This window comes from Ornithodoros turicata, chromosome 7, assembly GCF_037126465.1.
Source record: "Ornithodoros turicata isolate Travis chromosome 7, ASM3712646v1, whole genome shotgun sequence".
Classification (NCBI taxonomy): Eukaryota; Metazoa; Arthropoda; class Arachnida; order Ixodida; family Argasidae; genus Ornithodoros; species Ornithodoros turicata.
In genome coordinates, this window is record NC_088207.1 from 35,440,637 (window position 1) to 35,462,405 (window position 21,769).

Genomic DNA, 21,769 nt, shown 5'->3' on the forward strand with positions numbered 1-21,769 from the left:
GAATTATAATGGAGTAGCACATTTAATCAAAGAAGATATTCTTAATCAATACGATTACCATCAAAATTACAAGTTTTATTATAAAAAGTCTAACATTCCAATACATGAGCACCATCATTGCAACAGTGGAGTTTTAATTTCAATTGCAAGTTCTGATAGATGTAAGCAATCTCAAGCACAATTGGGAAGCTAAATTGAATATACCAATGACACAATTAATCAGTTTCTTATGATGTGAGTAGCGCAGACATAAGGAAATAATTCGAATCAACACAATCAACAGCTAGCACTAATAGAGAACCAAACCAACGTATCCTTCAACATGTATGGAAAATAATTGCAAAACATTGCTCTATCAAAACGAGAAACGGACATGACTTTTATTCAAGAGGCATTCTTAAGCAATATGATTACAATCAAAATTTCAAGTTTTATTAGAAAAAGTCTGAGACGTGACCATCATCTTTGCAATAGCGGGATTTTAGTTACAGGTGCCGATAGATGTTACTAATTAATTGTGAATAGCAGAGATCCTGGAAGACCGTGGGATACATAGAGGGACGACACGAACACAAGAGGAAATAAAATCTATCTAACTCTAACTCTAAATCTAAAATCTAAGACTAGATCTAAAATCTAACACTACATTTAATCAAAGAAGATATCCTTTAATCAATACGATTACAATCAAAATTACAAGTTTTATTGAGTCTGAGTTGCGATAACTATTATTGCAACACTAATAATTTCCTCATTAGCATGTTTCTTATAAAGCGTTTTAAGTAATTTCAAGCACAATATGGAAGCTAAGTTTAATATTCCAACATGATGCAATTATTCAATTTCTTATTAAGTGAATAGCGCAGACGTAAGGAAATAATTAGAAACGACACGATCAACAGATAGCATTAGTAGAGAGCCAAACCTGCGCGTAATCCAACACGTAAACAACAGATACAGGCAGGGAAATAATAGCTAAACAAAAAACGAGAAACATTACAAATTTAATACTGTGACTAGCACAGGCTTAGCACTGAAGAACAGAGGAACACTCTAAGCGGCGCCACGTGAACAACAGAGGAGAATAATCATCTTAACTATCATAAAATCATCCTCGTGGCTTAATCTGATGCAACACTATACAATTTTCATTCTAACAGACACTACAAAATTTACTTTGTCTTATGAGTCCAACACAGAAAATATATATTCTAAAAATGAACTTCACCGCATAGCACGCTCCTAGCCAACAACCAGCTCTAATGGTATCTGCCCTGATTTGTTGGAGACGGGAGGCGTACGCCTGTTTTGTGACAGTTGTGAACCTTTCGAGCACAATAGGGAATCTAAGTTTTATATGTTTTGTTCCAACATTGCTCAGCTTTTAATTAATCAATTTCTTATTAAGTGAGGAGCATAGACGTAAGGAAATAATGAGAAACAACACAATCAACAGCTAGCATTAATAGAGAGCCAAACCTGCACATCATCCAACACATAAACAACAGATATATGCAGGAATATATTAGTGAAACAATCTATGAAAACGAGAAATATTACAAATTTAATACTGTGACTATCACTGACTTAACGCTGAGGAACAGAGGAACACTATAAGCAGCGCACGTAAACGACAATAGAGGGAAATAATCCATCGTTGAACCATCATAAAATCATCTTCGTGCCTTGATCTAATCGAACACTATACAATTTTCATTCTAACAAACGCTACAAACCTTAGATTTATGGAGGCATCCAACACACTGGCACCGGACAATGTGAAAGGATCTCGGTTTTTCTTCAAAGCCCGGAAACATTACCTCTCTATCTATACGACCAAAGCTAAGCAACTGTGCATGCTTCATCACTCAAAGGGTGGGGGCTATATTCCTTTCCCTTCTTCCAGCAAACAGGATGCTTTCAACGTCAGATAAGATAGTACAAGGGCAATATATTTTATTGTACATCGCAAATAGAGGTTGGCATTATTCGCGAGGATTACTATCTTTTCACATTCTTTCCTTGAAACTGAAGTCTTCAAAGTGGAGTACAAGTCGGCTAAGTTTGTACAGAGACGATATTTGTTATTGAACGTATAGAGAAAGTCCAAATTATACAATGATAGAAACAATACTCAATGAAAAACTAGAACCGAATTTAATTACATCAATTTCTTTGTAATATCTTGCAACAGAAAGTTTTATATAGATGAACCACACACACACACACACACACACACATACATTGGATGGTGATGGGGTGGGCGATTCACCGCCGCTGAGGCGGTACACTGCCCTATTTCGCGTTGGGGGAGGATGAAGGGATGATGATGGGGCTTTCAAAGAGCCGTCGCCAGACCGGTGGAGCACAAGTACTAAGCCAGAAGACGAAGGCCCTGCGCCTGGTGGGCAGCGTTCGACCACAGACCGAGGATCTTCGCTAGGTTGAACGGCCACTTGTCAGTGCGTTGCATAGAGAGTTCCATTAGGGCACGCTCGTGGTGGTATTGCCCACAAGCCAGGATGACGTGCACTCCACAAGTGGGGCAGAGGGAAGACGAGGTGGAGCCGAGACGGTGTTGAAAGGCAGATGTAAAGGCAACGTTGAGCCTCGTGCGGTGGAAGAGAGCAGTTAAGGGGCGCGGTAGTCGCGGAGGAAGGACGAGAGAAAGAGTGGGGTCTACATCAGAGAGAAGGGAGGAACATCATATGTATTACGCAGCTCAGAAATATGAGGCATTCCCAACTCAGAGGTTATTTCTACTAATGTCAATCGAGCGAACAGTTGAACCAAATACAAAACAATAATTATTTCAGGCAGTAACTTTCTAAGCAAGCGAGGAATATTTAAAAGTTTTCTTATAGAGGAAATCAACAGGCACAATTAGTACATCATGCAAACATAATTCTCCACACATAGAATATCAGTCGAGTGAATACCTGAAACAAAGTCAAAACAATAATGAATTGAGACAAATCATTTCTAAGCAAGCAGCGTGAATACACAACAGAATCTGTACAGAAACTTGCCGCCTTCAATGAATAAACAGGATCAACTAGTGGGTTCAAGCGATAAAGTGAGTGATGAAAGCGTACGTCCCCAACACCAGCATCAAGTTAAGGAAGGGAGGTTTCTTGCGCGGTCTTGTCCATAGAACCATTGAAAGCACACGTTTTTTCTTACTCATCACATCTTTTTGTAAATCAATTTCCATAATTCTCACGGCAGGTGGATATTAATACATTTCTAAACCAGATAGCAGATAGTACTTCACAACTCATAGAATATCAGTCGAGTGAATACTTGAAGCAAAGTCAAAACAATAATTCTCACGACAGGTGGATATTCTAGCATTCTAAACCAGATAATAAAATTTTAATAAATAAAATGAGCATAGATATGCTTTTAATTAAGTGTAGACGAGCACTTGAAAACAGAAGAGACAATTGCTCTACATTGAAAAGATGGACGGATTTGGTACTCGTTACCATAAGTCATGGGAGGATGTGATAAAAAACTGCTTCGAAAAGGAAAAGCCGCGAAACGATTCCATTATCACTGCATTTCTATACGTCCTAGACATGGTCGTATTCGGAGATATGGTACAAATTACAAAATGGAAGGTGAAATAATTTTTATGCCGAATCAACAATAGTTATAAAAATATCTGCACATCAACATCGGAAGCACCACTGGGACTGATGGCGGAGTTTTTGAGGCTTGCTAACGAAGAATTGAAATACGCTAGACAAGATGTAATTGTAATCATTGCAATGGGCATTGCATTCATCAAGAAAGCAGTGAGATCAAATTATCATATACAAGCGGTCTATATCGCACCATTCATTACGGATTTGCTGAAATTACACGTAACTATTGAGATGGAAAATACATAAAAAATCTTATCACATGATATGTTCTACTACCACGGCTACGCAATTATTTTCTTCTGCCAGTTCTCGCAACGATGTCGAATGAGCAGAAGTTCAATATTGTTGTACAAGGCCGCTCATGTAGCCGCTCAGGTAGCTCGCTCACTTTGACAAGCACTCTTTCGCGATGACGGAGAATTTCAATCGAAGAGTTTGATATTTTCTATATACACTACAACGCAATCTGGATTCTCTATGGCATAGAGATTAATAATTACGAACATTTTACGAATGAAATTTACTTACAACTTGAAGAAAGGGTCATCCTCGTCGTCGAAGACGTTTCGGCAACACGCTGAGCGATTTTTCCCCGACGCCGTACCCGAAACCGAACGCGATTCCGCGCCCGACGCGTGAGCGCGGTACCTCACGCGAGCGTGTTCCTTTTTCCGGAAACGGGTTCGTCGCCCAGGACGCACATTCCCCCAGGGCGTCAGTCGTGACGTTGCTCACCCCTGTGAGGCCGACAACGGCAAGCCCTTTCAACACCACCACCACCACCGCTACAAAAACACTTGTAGAAGAAGAAATTGTAAATGTAATAGGTTTACTATACAGAAATGCAAAAAGCAGGATAATGGTAAATGGGAATTTGACTGATAGTTTTACAATCAAAAGGGGAGTGCGACAGGGGTGTCCCCTGTCCCCATATCTGTATGGAATAGCCTTCGACCGCCTACTAAAAAGCATAAACAAAAATCAGGAACTAAGGGGAATCCAACTACAAGGAATGCGGGAAAAGAAAACAATAGCAGCTCTTGCAGACGACTTAACACGAATTGTAAGGGATGAAAACGCAGTAAAAAAGTCTATGCAAATAATTAAGAATTACAGCAGGAATAGTGCAGCAAAAATCAATAATGCAAAATCAAGCTGCTTTACTTAGGAAAATTAAGACCAAAAGAAAACTTAGGAATAGCGATAGTGGAAAAAGTTAAACTACTGGGGATGACTTTTGATAAATCAGGCTCACTTCTAGGGGATGTAGCTACGCATATGCACGTACAGTTCGGTGACTGGGAGGGGTGATGTCTTTCTATTTTTACCTTTTCATCTTTTCAGTTTTCTTTCTCCTTTCATTCATTTCATTTCCTTTGTGGGAGTAGCAGAATTCGTCAGTGACGAATTCAATGTCTTCGTTTTTTTTTTCTATAATCAAACTCAAACTCAAACTCAAATCAGGCGTATCAGAATCAATCTGGGACAGCCTATTGAAGGAATGTAAGGAAGCAGCTGTCCAATTCGAGCCGGAAAGTACCTCGAAAACTGCGGTCGATACTGAAACCATTCCACAGCAACTCAGCAGTGTTAGTTCCTCTTCCGGATTTGTGATGAATTTGAAAAATCAGGATTTAAAAGGGATTTAATCTGGCGTGCCGCAAACAAATCCGGGTTTAAAGTGATTTGATTTACTCGAATACATTTAAATCCGGACTTGACTTGTATTTGGCCTAGCGTCTTCTGGAGAATGCGGAGTTGATTGAAATTCGATTTGTTTCCTCAAATCAAGTGGCTTTTGGCCACTTTTTGACTGCATGATACACGTATTCTTGTGTCTAATGGCGGAATAAACAGAACAGAAGAGAAACAGAACAGAAATCCCCAATACTGGTTGGAAGTCTGCCAGCAGCTGCGGTGAGGAGTAGGAAATCGACCTTCCAGGAGGAATGTTGCTAGATGCGTTAGTACATTAGGCACCTCATGGCGTCATACTTTCCAGAGAGAGAGAGAGAGAGAGAGAGACGCCACCTCTTGATGACGTCAGCAGCTCTTGAAGAATCCGAATCTGTGGCGTTCTGTGGCGTGCGTCTTTCGAAAATTCGGGGAAATCCGTCATGTGCACTGACGACATTTATATTTTGCGTAGTCTTTTGCGAGTCTTTTCGGCGAGGTTCACTTATAATACGAAATAAAATAAATATCTTTTTAAAGTCCGTCGCAGTTCGAATCCTACCGCCAGCTGTGCTGTCTGAGGTTTTCCTTGGGTTTTCCGAAGACTTTCCAGACGAATGTCGGCACAGTTCCCCCTGAAGTCTGCCCAGGACGCACACTAACCTCATTGTGCCCCACTCCTTCCTGCTGTCCTCTCTACATCTGTCAACGTCTGTACGCCGCTGATAGCCACAGTTGCTTCGCGTCGCTAACACGCAATAAAAAAAAAAGTCCGTAGCAGCACTTGGTTGGCGTGCGTGTGGTATATGTCCGTCCTTGTCCCTCGTCTCGGGGTTCCGCTATCATGGATACTATCGCCCCAGGAGGGTATTTGAGTTAGTACCATAAATAAATAAATTAATCAGGAGCTCGTTTGCTACTTAACCATCCCATCGGTATCTCCCTCAACGACTGGTCTTCCAACGCCACTTACGGCAACTTGGTTACCCCAACTTCGTTTTGGCCACACTGCTCGGCGCAGTCCTGCGCCACCAGGGGGCGGTCACGACTACACTCTTGCGCTTCCTTGATGCCTCCGGCCATGCTCTCGACGCTTTTTTAAGGAATAGCAAGTCGGTCTGTGCATGACTACCTTTTCCTTCCTTTCTTTCCCAATAAACATACCCCCCCTCCCCACGAATGCCACCGTTCTCTCATGACCCGCTCGGGGTGTCACTTGTCCAAATTGACATGTTGGTGAAGTTCTGATAGAAAGGAGGACGTCAGTTACCATGTCTTGCAAAAGAGACACTTATGCCCCTGCCACACGGGCAGTCTTCAATGAGAATTGAAACCAATTGCCATTGAACATGCGTGTAGCGCCACCTAGCGTTTAATGAGTAAACCTGTCAAAGACCATTGGATCCAATGCTTCCAGACAGGTTGACATATTACACGCTCGCTTGCGCTACGCGGTATATTCAATGACCGTTGATTTCAGTGACCATGGAGGTCTGCCTGTGTGGCAAAGGTATTAGGCATACCACCAACGATCACACTTACTGTTCGCGTGTCCTCTATTGCTATTCATGCAAGCCAAGCGTCCAAACCCATTAACTTCGAACAAAGTTAACCTTCCGGCTTTATACGCCTGGTGCACGAACTATAGGTTGCGCCGCCGCAGCGGCCCTCTTGCGGCAGAATGCGGGAATTAATGGGGGAGTCTAGCCACATGGTTTCGTTCTCGCTCTCGCTTTAGTAATGGGCGGAAACGTCACACAAAAGTGCGGTTTCTTTAAAAATAATTTTCGTTTACAAGCACTTTCGCAAGTCTGCGCTTGAAAAGGGGGTGCTGCTGCACGAGAGCAGGCACGTTTCGGACGTGTCAGCAACGGATTTTGCATTGTTACAAGGAAGTGTCTGCCACCAGACAAGTCTGTCAAAGTATCCCTACAACGTGATCATAGGCAGGGGCAGCGGAATGGGGGGGGGGGGGAGGAGGCTTACAGGGGATACTGTAGACACCCTAAATTTGTGAAGGGGGCGCAAAATTCCCATGGAGGTGAGGCGCCAAAGTATTATCTCAGGTGCCGCATGCGAATAGAGTGCCATAAACCCCATTTCTTGAATCGATCAAACTGCATGCCAGCATAGTGAAGGCTTTGTCGACTGATGCGCTAGAACTCACGACGACATGACCTGAAAGTGTTCCAGGATGTTTTACACAACTCTAAGTCTCATGTGTGCCATGAGCTGTATTTGCAACTTTTTGTCATTGAGACTGCCTATAATTTTTGGGACCCGGGTACGAATTGCACGGCACGGCTGTGATGGCATATTCATCTCTGTTCGTATTACAGATAAGATGTCTCTTGTTCTGCTCGGCGTGTCTGCCTTATCCATCGGAACTACCAGCGCGCCGTATTCTTCCTCCGTCAAGAACAGTCAACAAGCTTTCATCTGAGAAGCACGACGTCCTCTGTCAACAATAAGATATACCAACAACATATAAGCGATTGCAAGACAGCGTTTCAACTGGGCACGGCACGGCCGTGATAGCATATCCATCTCTGTTCGTATTAAAAATAAGATGTCTCTTGTTCTGCTCGGCGTGTCTGCCTTATCCATCGGAACTACCAGCGCGCCGTATGCTTCTGCGTCAAGAACAGTCAAGAAGCTTTCATCTGAGTACCATGACGTCCTCTGTCAACAATGGGATATACCAACGAGATATAAGTGATTGCAAGACAGCGTTTCAACTGGGCACGGCACGGCTGTGATGGCATATTCATCTCTGTTCGTATTACAGGTTGGTTCATTTGACCATGTTACGTGTTGTAGGTCGAGCAACTTGTATCTAATTGCTGTGTCGTGCCCTCCTGTCATTCTGGATAAGTTAGTAGCTGTGTCTGAAGTGTGTCTTGCGTTAATTTTGCGTGGATTGATTCTTTTGGAAGGGGATGTTGAAACAAATCCCGGTCCTAGATACATTAAGCCTTCTGAGAGTGCGGAGGGGCTGTCAATAGCCGAAATGTTTAAGCGCTTGGAAGAAGGCCAGGCTAAAATGCTGAATGAATTTGACGCGATCCGCAAGTGGCAAGAAAACGTAAACGATCGTTTGACCAAGATTGAGAGTGATTATTCACACATTAAACCTGTTGCTAGTGAATTGGAAGACCTGAATAAAAAAAAAAAAACAGTAGAACACTTTGAAAGCTTCGTGGACGAATTAAGGCAACGCAATGACGACCTTGAAAACAGGTCAAGGCGGTGTAATCTTCTGTTTTTTGGTCTGGAAGATAGGGGCAGTGAAACTTGGGAACAGTCTGAAGGTCTGATAATTGAACTTCGTGTTTCTAAACTTGATGTCTCTTTGGACACGTTAGCAATAGAAAGAGCACACAGAATCGGTATATATCAACCGGGCAAGATACGACCCATAATCGCGAACTTCTCTTGTTTTAAGAACAAACAGGAAATCTTGTTTGCCAGCAAGAAACTGGCTGAGACACCTTACACGATAAAGGAGGACTTCTCATCTAATATACGATATCAGCGAGCAAAACTATGAAAAGGGACTTAACAAGCCGAGTGAAGTTGCGTTACAACAGACTGTTTGTAAATAATCAGGTATATATGTACAGCGTACGTGAGAGGGAAGTTGTACAGCAACATTGACAGTTACCCAGGAGAAATGTTTTTAACCCTAACGTGCAGTACTGTCTGTCGTTATTGTACGTTGCCGCAGTCTGAGGAACAAGGTGTCTGAATTTATTGGCCTTATTTCTTCGAGTCAGCTAACAATAATTGTTGGTACGGAGTCGTGGCTCTACGAAAACATTAAAAAGAGCGAGGTTTTTCCAGATGGGTTTTCTGTATATCGTAAGGACAGGCATGGGCATGGGGGAGGAGTATTTGTGCTTATCGATGAGCGGGTCAAAAGTCGCAAGATTATCACTATTGAAAACGAAATTGAAACTGTGTGGTGTCAGATTGAGTTAAATAATAGTGAGTTTTAGTATACCGTTGATAAAGTTATCGTGCCTATCGGAACCAATCGCAGTGGTGCGTGACTCAGAATCTTATCCACTGATTGGTTCCGGTTGATACGGTTCGACGTAAGACACGTTATCAACGGTCTGCTAAAACTCTCTAATAAGAAGACGTTTGCCAGATGGGTCCTTCTACAGACCACCTAACAGTGATAGCATCGTTATGCAGACTCTAAATGATGTTCTTGTGTCAATTAGCAGTGACTACTTATTACTGTGTGGAGATTTTAATCTACCTGACATTAAGTGGTCTGAAGGTGTTGCCGCTTCATTCCCGCGTGACGCATTACGCGAAGAATTTGTCACCCTTCTCCAGTCTTTCGACTTTCACCAATTTCTAGATGTTCCAACTAGATGCACGAATACTACGCAGAACATCTTGGATTTAATATTATGTAATAACTCCAACGTTATTAAATGTGTGAGGACACTTCCAGGATTGAGTGATCATGATATTGTAACGGCAGATGTATCGACTGTGTTCCCTGTCTGTAACACCCACCATGTTTGTTATTATGATCGTGGTGATTATGAATCAATGTCGATTCAACTTTCCATATTTCTTCCCCAGTTCATTGAAATGTCTAACGTTGTTAGTATAAATTCTTTGTGGCATTGTTTTCACTCCGTAATTAGAGACGGTATAGCGTCACATATTCCAAGTAGGACTTTAAATCGTAGACATGTAAGCGATAAGCCTTGGTTCAACTCAGAGCTACGGGCTTTAATTAAGCGTAGGAAACTTGCATATGTAAAATATATAGAAAATCCGGTAGTCACTTCCATCTTTGTAAGTACAACATCGTCATCCATTCATCTATGTTGTTGTTGTTGTTGTAAGTACAAAAAGCTCTGTGATTAGTTTAAAACCAAGGCTAATGAAGCAAAACAGAAATTTTTCCAGCGGATTAGCTCTGGAATGGACGGAAGGAAGGAATTTCGGAAATTTCTGCGGTCGAGCAGAAGGGATAGGGCAGCAGTCCCGGATCTTTTCATGAAGGCACTGTATATCAGATAGTGCAGAGAAAGCTGAACTGTTTAACTGTTACTTTTCACCTGTGTTTCAATCATGTAACCCAACCGTTCTCCCAGAGACCACTGAAAATATTACCGATACGATGGTACAAGTGTCTTTTAGCTATGAGGGAATTCTGCATCTGTTAGAAAATCTTGATGTTAAAAAAGCAGTGGGACCTGATGAAATATCGCCAGTCATTATGAAACGTTGTGCGGGCGTAATTGCATCATATCATGTCATTTTTAGTAAAGTCTTTGCGTGACTATGCTATGCCCAATGAATGGAAATTAGCAAATATTGTCCCTATCTTTAAGGCTGGCATCAGGCATGATGTTGCTTACCATGACTTAGTTTCGTCCTATGATAACTGTGTTCAAACAGATGTTATTTTTGTGGACTTTAAGAAAGCACTTCATATGGTACCGCACGCTTATATATTGTACAAACTTTCTTATTTAGGTATTGATAGAGACGTTTTCCTGTGGCTTAAGGACTATCTGAAAGACAGAGCACAATGCGTAGTAATCCAAGGCCAAAAGTCTTCGAAGTGTCATGTGCGCCCAGGAGTCCCACAGGGTTCAGCTTTGGGACCTTTGCTATTTATTATTTTTATTAATGATACGTTCTCTGTTAGTTCCAAAATTAGGTTATTTGCCGATGACTGCGTATTATATAGGAAAATTAAAACTGCTTCGGATGCGCAAATATACTTCAAGATGACATAAATGGCATTGTTTCTTGGTGTGAGAAGTGGGGTATGAACTTAAACAGAAACAAATGTAAAGCAATGAATGTTACAAGAAAAAAGAGTAAGATTCTGTTCTGTTATAAGTTGTGCTCTTCCAACCTTGAAATAGTTTCGGAGTATAACTATTTAGGTGTTATTTTTAGAGATGACCTCAAATGGATCTCGCATGTAAGCTATGTTTCTGCAAAAGCTATAAAAATGCTTCATTTTGTTTATCGCAACATCAGGCAGGCTAATTTCAAGGCTAAAAGCGATTCTTATACTACAATGATCAGGCCGATTTTAGAATAAGCCTGTACAGTATGGGATCCTCACGAAGTTACACTGATTCAAAAACTTGAAAGGGTCTAAACCATAGCTGCAAGGATGGTATTTAACCATATGGGTGCCCGAAATAGTGTGACTGAATTAAAGGCAAAGTTGGGGTGGGATACCTTATCGTTGAGAAGAAGGCAACTGCGACTTAAGTTTTTGGGTGATATCGTAAATGACAGGACTGGTATTTCAAAGGATTTGTATCTGAGCCCTCCTACGTTTATCTCACCAAGATTAGACCACAACAGGAAGTTGAGGCCCTATCATTGCAAAACAGACGCTTTTAGGCATTCGTTTTTTCCGAAAACTATATACGACTGGAATTACAGTGTACAGGAAAGTTCATAGACTAAACTTCTCTCCTCTTTCATACTCATCCAAGAGACATATTTTACTTTGAATAATGCAAAGAGTACTAATTGGGTTAATGGAAACTGTATTCGGCAGTGAAGTGTACCAGTTTTAGTTTGGTTTTCTAAGCTTTGACGCGTGTGATATTGCTGTGATTGCTGTAATCTTATGTTCATGTTCATTTTTCGTTTTTGTACACCCGCTATACTCTATGCCGCAAGGCGATGTAGCGTAACAAGTATATAAAAAAAAAAGAGATTGGTGTTGGCGGTGGGGAATGGAAGGGGGCGCCGGTTGGGATCTGGGGTCTCCCTGAATTCAGGATGTTGCGCCGCCCCTGCATAGAACTAAGACTGCATGTTTGCCGTTGTATTAGACAACATTGTTGGAAAGAGAGCGCATTTCATGTTACTTGCGGCATGATAACGTGTGGGCAGACTTGTATGTATTTAAAGTATTGTATTTAAAATATATTTTGCAGTATTTAGTATCTTACTAGTTACTGTTTGGAAGGAGTATTTTGTAGTCTATATAAAATACTTTTTTCAGTATTTTCTACACAGTACTTTGATTGCTTTGTCAATTGTCTTCGTACTCCTGCCAGCTTCCCACAGCCTTTCACAGTTAACTGTTCTTGTTGTTTCCCCCCTCTTGTTCCGCAGAAACCCGCAAAAACCCTCCGACATACGAGCTGCTCAATTTCTCGGACACGGGAGGATGCTCCCCCCGCATCACAAGTTGTGCGTGTCCTCTGTCTTCGACGCTCCCGTTCTTTTATTGCGTTTCTCCCCTTTTCTTTTACAAAAGTGGTCAATTCTCTCTGAGCCTGGATATAAAATGTTCCTGAAATATGGTATGGTAATGTTCGTTTTCCTTTTTGTTTGAAACCTTGCGAAGATATTGCGCACTTACGCAATGTTTCTTCGGATATGGCACCTCTCTTTCCGACCTTTCTCGTACCATCTCCCAGGAAACACATAAAACACCGTTTCTAGAGGGGTGTTCTTGTACGTGTTCCCGCATCCGACGGCACAACAGTTCTTGTGCGGGGACCGCGGCATTACAATGCGAGTAAACAACCAGCGCTGAAGGCTTGCAGGCTTGCATGCTGCGGAAGCTATCGAGACTCTTGGACTTCCACTGCAATTTCGTGTCTATGCCGCCAGGGTGTGAGATGTCGCTGCGGCAGCGTTGCGCAAACCGTATAAGGAATCGCCTGGAGAATCTAGCCGAGGGACATCAAATGTGCGGTCTTCCCTTCACTAGCCTCATTTGTTTATTTTGTAGGACCAGATACACGTATAGGCACACGACGGGCACACAATTGCGCCCGTCGCACGTATTTACAATTTGCAAGCCTTGACGTTTGCTCCTGTGGTTTGTCCTTGTCGAAATGTGAGTCACTCTAGAGCTAATACTGCAATTCTGTTTAGGTTCTGCCTTTATGACACAATTCGTACTACGGAAGCGCTGTAGTTAGTGCCATGGGACGTTCGCCGCTGGCGGAAGGGTAGCAGAAGGGACCATGAGCCGTTCTCTCTGCATTTAAAAAAGAAATACCAGCTCGCGTGGCGTAGTGGTTAGGATGATCGCCTTCTACGCCGAGACTGCGAGGTGACGCGAGTTCGAATCTCGACACCGCGGCTGCGCTGCCTGGGGCTTTCCCTGGGTTTCCCGGCAGTCTTTCCAAGAGTAATGTCGCACGGTTCCCCTTGAGGACGGGGACATACTAGCCCCCCTGTTCCCCACTGCTTTCCGGCTGTCCTCTCTTCTCCATCTGTACGCCGCTCATAGCAACAGTTGCTTCGAGGCGCTAACACGGAATTGAAAAAAAAAGTTCAGGTCTTGTCACTCGGCATAGACAACGCTTGACGAAACATTGAACGCAGATTTGCTCAGGACCATGTGGATAGTACCCGCGCACTCTCATTGACTTTGAAACATGCGCTCGCCACAGGGAAGCAAAAAAGAAGAAAGAAAGAGCACTCTAATACCCCAGTCAGACGGCATGCTCGAAGGACTTCGGGGAATTTTCATTTGCAAAAGATGACCTCTCAGAGCCGTGTCAGACGGCAGCTCAAAGGAGCTTTCTAAGAAATGACCATCAACGCGAAAGGAGGCCCCCAACGACATTTGAGGTGCAGAAAGGAGCAATCTCGACAACAGTGTTATGCCATTGTACCCTCGCTACCTTCGCAGCTGAATGTAGGAAAACCTATAAAATGCGGATAATGGAGTGAAACTGTGTAAACGTATTTAGATCCTATTTAGAGAAGTGCATATGACTTCTGCATCTTGATTTGTGGCGCACAGACCAACTTCAAATTTCCACAGCAGACAGGGAAAACGAAACCGAAAAAGGGAGCCGGTGAGGGCAGTCAGTTGAGGAGCACTCCTTTCCCGCCTGTCTGGCAGGCGCCCCCGAACAAAGGTCATTTGAGAGGCCGAAGGCCATTTCTCGCAAGTGACATTTGAAATGCTGTCTGACTAGGGTATAAATCGACTAATAATAATGGTACCGTGATGTTACACGTAAGGTTTTGTCTGTCCAGTCTGGCGACATGTTGCCCGTGCCGCAGGGTAGGACTGCGGATAATTTGTACCACCTGGGGATCTTTTAACAAGCGCCGGAAATCTCCGACACATGGCGCTGGAAGCAATGTTTACCTCCCCACATTGCTACCGCCCTCGGCCGGGATCGAACCCACGATCTTGAGCTCAGCAAGCCAGCACGTTACCCACTGAGCTACAGATGACGGTTAAATCGACTAGAGGAATTTACATAGGGTACCGAGTCGTTTGTGTCCGAAACAAGCGACCGATTCTGCCGATTCGAAAAGCTCAGGGGAGGCGAACTGCAGAGAGTTTGACTAAACCGGAAGAATCGTTCACCCCCAAACGCATTCCAGATGGATTTGAGCAGCAATTGGATCGTGGTGTATCATTCGCATGTGTTCTTGCAGTAAATATCACATATCGCAGTGCACTTTCCCTTTTGTGGAAGGCTGTACCTGAGGCGAACTACGTCGGTAACTGTGTTGTCACCGTTGGCACAGTTGGGAGACTCGATCTCACGTTGATGAATCAGGATGTATAGGAGGCAGTTTCGCCTTGAAGAGGGTTAATCACCCCTGTGCGAGCCTTTCGTGATAGTTAGACAAAACAGGGAACGACACAAAGATGAGCACTTTGCATAGCTTATGCGCCTTGCATATACACACAAACGTCGTTGCATCCAACAACTTACCGCAGATGATATACAGGGTGTTTGCACTAACGTGTCCATAAATTTTATTTAAAGCGAGCGAAAAGAGAAACGAACGCTACTTTTCAGCTACTTGACTAAAAAACCGGTGCTACTACTGAAGCTATACCTGTTTCTTACTCAAGTAGCAGATAAGTACCACTTGCTTTTCTTTTATTGCTCGCTTTAAATATAACTTCTGGACGTACGTTAAAGCAAACACCCTGTATACCGTCGGTAGCAGTATACGTCTGGCAGTCTCACTGCAACTCCGCCACTCGAAACAGCCGCCATCTTGCTTCGCGACGTAAATCGGTCGTCCTCGCCGAATACAACGACCGACTCAGAGCGAGTGGGTACGAATTCGTACGAGTTCGTACGAAATCGCGCTTCCTACGACTCGCTCACTGATTCGTACAGCGAATGCGCGGCGCTCGAGTCGGTCAATTCGGTCGGAGGGAATGGATGCGAAATAAAACTCCCTATTAAAGACGCAAAAACTTCCCATAGTTTTCCGTTTGGTGCACGAGGTGCGGGAGAGAAACAGTCCAATTTTGGCGACCAAAGGGCTGAAGGTGTTTGCGAGCTACAGGTGGTTTCGTATAGTCTGCATACCTCCCTGTAATCATCCTGATAACATCTAAACCTGCGAAACCTTCGTTCTGGACGGAGTGTCATTGCCTCATCACTTCACTGGTTTTCTTATCATTCCTTATATCTAATTCATTTTATCGCATATCTGCATCACTCCAAATAAAGTTCTTGCTTTCGAACATGGTTGGTACCTTACAGCGACACGTCATAGGGAACCGTGTCCCGTGCCAGCCTTTGATATGTGCGCACCCTTTATCGAATCTTCAAAAGTGCGTGTAATTCTACCGGTGGCGCTGTACACCCTGACGAAGCGTGTGCCGCGATCGATAGCTCTTGGTCGTCGGCGGTTGAGAGTAAGTCACCTGCTGCGCCTCGTGCAGTAGTACCGTTGCGCTGTGGATGGTCGGACGCTGCTCTGTCTTCGACAAACTTTGGCGTGCATTTCCCGGACCGGTACTCGTGTCGCCCCTTACGTGTCTCCGCTCTGTGGGACAGAGCTCCGGCTCGTGTGTTTCCTTCGTGATACGACTCTTACGACATTCGTATCTTGGATACTGTCGTAGTCAGTGGAGCTGCAAGAAGGGGAAATTTATGTGGAGTACTGCGTAAGTATTCCCTACTTCCTTTCTTGCTGCTTCTTTTCCTTCTCTAGTTATAGGATCACATATCGGACAGGAAATCAAGTTCCTTACGCGTTTGGTAAAAATATGCATTCAGTGTCACGCTAAGTGAATATCCCGCAGGGTGTCATGTCATGTTGGAGGTTGTGGGCACCATCAGCATCGTAGAGGAACCCGTTAAGTATCTGTCATGTAAATCGGCCACCGGCATGAATGAATGGGTGTGGACTTAGCTGTAGGTACGTCTCTCTTGCCCTACTTTACCGCTGAGAATTCATATTATGCAGGCCATTCTTCGAAATACAGCGGCAATACTATACGACGAATACGAAATACTTCGGCGGCAATGCGCTCATGGCGTTGCATCCTGCCAGCCGTAAAGATAAGTACTTTTCAGGGATGGGCAGTATTTAAATACATTGTAATTAAAATACTATTTAAAATATAAATACATGTATTTATATTTTGTATTTAAATACAGACTTGAAAAATGTATTTATAATTATATTTAAATACCAATTTTCGGGTATTTATTCTTGTAGATACTTTATAAATACTCTTAAATACAGAATATACTGACTCATATCTTAAAGTTGCCCGCATTTGACATTTCGGGAAGAAGGGCGTGTTTGGGGCGCAATTATGCCGGGTTTGCGCTAGCATGCGCATGCGACAAACCATTTTAGATGGCGAGTTTTTCACTGTTGTTGCGGACAGCGGTCGTGACTACCCGATTACATTGTTCTAGGAAGCATCTTCGTCAAATTTAATACAAGCATTTGTTCATCGGCACCTGTGGAGATGCTGTTTTCCTTTGCGAATCTGATTGTACGGCCGAACAGAAGATGCCTAAAAGAAGCAGTCTTCGAGAAATTTCTAATATTAAAATCGCCATGATAATCTAACAAATAAATGCTATTCTTTCTTGCTGATTTGTCCTTATGATCATAATTATTTCTATAATTCCAGATGACATCTTCCTCACAGTATTTATGGTAGTAGTTACGGTATTTAAATAGAGTATTTATATTTTGTATTTAAATACTCATGTTGAAAACTATTTATGAAGAGTATTTAAATACCCCTGTCAACAAAGTATTTTGTATTTATATTTAAATACTCAAAAAATGTATTTATGCCCATCCCTGGTACTTGTGCACTGATATGAAGTCAACGGACGAGGAGGAGGAAGCGGGCTGCCCTTTGCAGGCAGATCGCTCGCTAAATAGGAAAGTCCGTTCAGGCATCGTTCATGGTTCTGCTGCGACGCTCTCGTCTGTTCGAAATACAGCGCCAGACGTATATACACTGACCAAACGCGCGAAATACCATAACCAGAGACAGCGCTGGTAGACACCTGAACTGTTGACCCAGGCCGATATCAGATTGCTTGTGTACTTTACATGACAGCCGTGAAATAGTATGTACACTGAGCAATCACTGTACTACTCTTGTACAGTGAACAATCCATACAGATCCTACAAATCCGTACCGAAACAATACAGATTCCTATGTCACACGTTGACTGCAAAAGGAAAAAGTATGTGCATCATTACCAGTCTTTCATGCCTTCAGTCTTTGAGTCGTAAGTTTACGTACGCAAAGGCGACAGCGTGCGATGCATTCAAACTCTCTGTTAGCTAGTTTTAGTACGTACGCTATCGCCTTTGCGTGCGTAAGGGATAGCGGTGATGGTTCTGCGCACTCCCATAACAGAAAGAGAGCCATCAACGCTATCCCTTACGTACGCAAAGGCGATAGCGTACGATGCATTAAAACCAACTAATAGTAGATTTTCTTGATGAACCAGGCTGGCGACGTTTGTTTACGCTATCGTTTCCAAACATCGAGTGCATTGCTAGCAGGTACGTGGTTCAAGTGAACAAACGGTTCGCATGTGTTCTGGGTGGAACATATTTATGCGAATTTTAGCGACTACTGTCCCGTGCGCTATATTGCTTTTCTTGCCCGCGTATGGAGACCACTAATGAATAAGATTCCTAGAAAATAAAAATAAATGAAAACGAGACTGAGAACAAAAGGGGAGCATACGAACAAGATGTATTGTTTGCTCTTGTTTCCTCCCAGCTTCGAATTTTTGATTTGTGACTTTCCTTTTTTCACAAATGGGTAGTTTCGAGCGCATTCCTACCAAGGAAGCAAATTGCAACTAACACCCTGGTGATGTCAACAGGTACGTCACTTAAAAAATACAGGACCGTTGCGATTGCGTAAGGCGAACTTGAGCGGTAGCTCTTGTGTTTGGATGTTGACACTTTTATTTCTGATATGTGCACACCTATACCTTAGAGTGACGAGTACTGCCTTGTGATCTGTTAAGTGAGTGGTGATGCATAGACCTGGGATTAGCGGGACAAAAATATTACTAAAATCGGGACAGAAGCAAGACAGGAAACTCCGAAAAATCGGGACACTTTCCGGGACAACGTACCCATGCATCTCTGAGTATGTCAAAACAGTTTTTACTAGCTTCATATTATTTTAACTTGTTTTTTGCATCACCGAAACCGAAACGGAGGGTTTTATGATACAGCCACAGCCATTTCCCAAAACCTTCCCCTTAACAGCTACCGCTGTAAGACGTCATTCGTAAAGGTAGGGCGTGGCATAGGTGTGGTGAGAACGACGCCTCCGGCGATGACGCCGGCGTCACGTAGTCGGCTCACACCACCGGCTCAAAATGGGCCCAACGCCGCCACCGACAAAAACGGCATCCGCGCACACCTCTACATCCACGCAGCTATTCCGTGAACTGCTCCCAGTGGAGATCGCGAACCTGTGTGAAAGATAGTTGTTCAGAACTGCCATTTCGACCACACATGACGTCACTGCAGTGACGTCATGTGTGGTCACGTGACATTGGAAAACATATTGCCACACCAGAGTCAGAGCAGGGGGCATGCGGTGAGTTGATGCGGACCTGGGTAAATTGCTACAGCTAGAATTTAATTAAATTCCATTACTCATTACTCCAATTGAAATTTAATTAAATTACATTACCATTACCACGAAAAAGTAATGACATTACAAAGTCATTACTGCGAGCTTAATCGGAATGATGTTGAGGATATGGAAGTTCATTGTTGGCGTTGGAATTCTTTAAACTCGCCAGTTGCCAACTCTCTTTCTGCCAAGTGCCAACACAGAACACAGACTCGATTCTTTTGTGAAAAGTAATGAGTAATGTCATTAAAATTACTGCCCAAATGTAATTCAATTACATTACAAATTACCAGTGATGGCCAGTAGTTAACTACATGTAGTTAAACTACTAGTTAAACTACCTGATTGTAGTTAAAAAGTAGTTATCAACTACTTGCAGAAATGTAGTGGCAACTACTAGTTAAACTACTATTTTAAGTAGTTAACTACAGTAGTTAGGTTACTGAAGGCGCCAACTACTTCCGATTTTGCCGTAACCTTTACGGCACGATTGTGCTTCCGACTTTTACCTTGAGCTACTTGTTTGATGAGAACGGAGGTGCAGAGCAATTGTGTCGTGCATGTGTACTAAATCTTCACTTTTAATGCTTTAAAACAGGTTGCTTTAAAACAATGTTTAAAGCAGGTTGTTGAACGTACACCATAGCTGATCTGTTCTGTTTCCCACCACTGTACTACCGCACATGCTTTATCTGTTGTTTTTTTGTAACGTCCGCAGTCTGATTCCAAAGCGTAAGGATTTGTGTAGTTTGTTGCAATCCTGTGAATGTGACCCTGTTGCACTTACTGAAACTTGGTTATCGCCAGATATAAGAGACAGTGAGCTGTTACCAGAGTGTCCTGGCTTTACCTTCTATCGCTGTGATCGCGTAAATAGACGAGAAGGTGGTGTTTGACTCGCCGTTAAAAACTGTTTTAAATCATATGCTGTTCATTGTACACTTCCTATCGAAGTAACGTGGGTATTGATTGACTGCGTCACGTGTAGATTAGTAGTTGGTGCATGCTATCGACCTCCCTCAAGCAATGCATTCATCAAAGAATTACACAAATCACTACATCATATATTTCACAAATTCCCAAATTTAAAGGTTATTCTTCTTGGTGATTTCAACTACCCCTCAATTAGTTGGAGATCCACCTCAGCCTCCGGCAGTGAAGAACGTTATTTCATTGGTTTGTGTCATGCGTTTGACCTTCATCAGGTGGTTCATGAACCCACCCGTGTAACTCCCACCTCATCAAACATCCTAGACCTAATCCTCACTAACGACCCAGATATAGTAGGTTCTGTATTTTCTCCATGCGCCTTGAGTGATCACAAAGTACTACACTTTACAATACCTGTCCCCAGCGTGCCCCGTCGTTCCTCGTACAAACGCATAAGATCGATAAGGGTAACTACGACCAAATAAATTCTGAATTATCCAATTACTTGGCTAACTTTCTCGCTAATTTTGAAGTACGGACAGTTGAGGAAAACTGGTATTTATACAAATCTAAGATTAATGCACTTATTGAGGCCTATATACCCTCCATTATCATGAAGACACATTGTCATGCTCCATGGTACAATCATGAAATCAAACTGCTCGCCCGTAAAAAGAAACGTCTGTACAGGCTTGCTAAGCGCTGTAAGTCTGCATCATCACTGCTAATATCAAGAGTGCGCCCGGAAATACATCTCATTGGTGACTTCTTCAAAACGCAGGTTCTATAGCGAGGGCCTCGTTAACCTCTTGAAGCACAGCCCCAAAGCATTCTACAAAGTTATTAACCCAAAATCTCCATCGGTAAACATCCAACTGAAAGATCGTGGTGGTAATTTTGTTAGAGATAACCAATGTTCTCTTATCTTCAATAACGCATTTGCAAGCGTGTTCACCAACGAAGACACAACTCCCCCTGCCGCGCCTCCCACATCCATCTTCAATAGCATGTCACCGATAGCGATATCTCCTGCTGGCATTGAAAAGATTATCTCTTCCATCAAGTTTTCCTCCTCTGCTGGTTTCGATGGAATAAACAGCAAAATTCTTAAAAACACAAAGGCTCACTCGAGCAGATTTCTTGCTGCAATATTCCAACAATCACTTACTAGTTCATAGATGGGTAGAAATCCAGCGAACCGGTAGAGATATAGGAAGGGAGTTGCCTCAGGACAGAAGCCGCCGATATTTCGAACAGAGACTGTTCTTCTTCTGGGCACCGTCCTCATCATTGGCATGATTTAAAGGGACAATTCCAATGAACCTTTGAACACGTCACACCTAACCCTTTATATACCATGCCAATGATGAGGACGGTGCCCAGAAAAAGAACAGTCTCTGTTCGAAATATCGGCGGCTTCTCTCCTGAGGCAACTCCCTTCCTACTTAATAGTTCAGTTCTGCAGAAGACTGGCGTCGGGGAATGATAATACCAGTGCATAAAGTGGTGTCACTCATTCACCGTTGAACTATAGACCAATCTCCATTACCCGCGTCCCCTGCAAAATCATGGAACACATTATATATTCGCAGGTAATCAACTTCCTAGAGTCAAATGCTTACTTTTCCCC

The 21,769-nt window shown here is 43.0% G+C and overlaps 1 protein-coding gene across 1 annotated transcript in view; it reads left to right on the forward strand.

Moving 5' to 3' along the window:
* Nucleotides 1–15,930: 15,930 nt before the first annotated feature.
* Nucleotides 15,931–21,769, forward strand: part of LOC135400931 (uncharacterized) — a 217,024-nt gene continuing 211,185 nt past the window's right edge. Inside the window, exon 1 of the mRNA XM_064632951.1 lies at nt 15,931–16,230. The gene's annotated coding sequence lies outside the window, so the exon portion shown is untranslated. The remainder of the gene's footprint in view (nt 16,231–21,769) is intronic.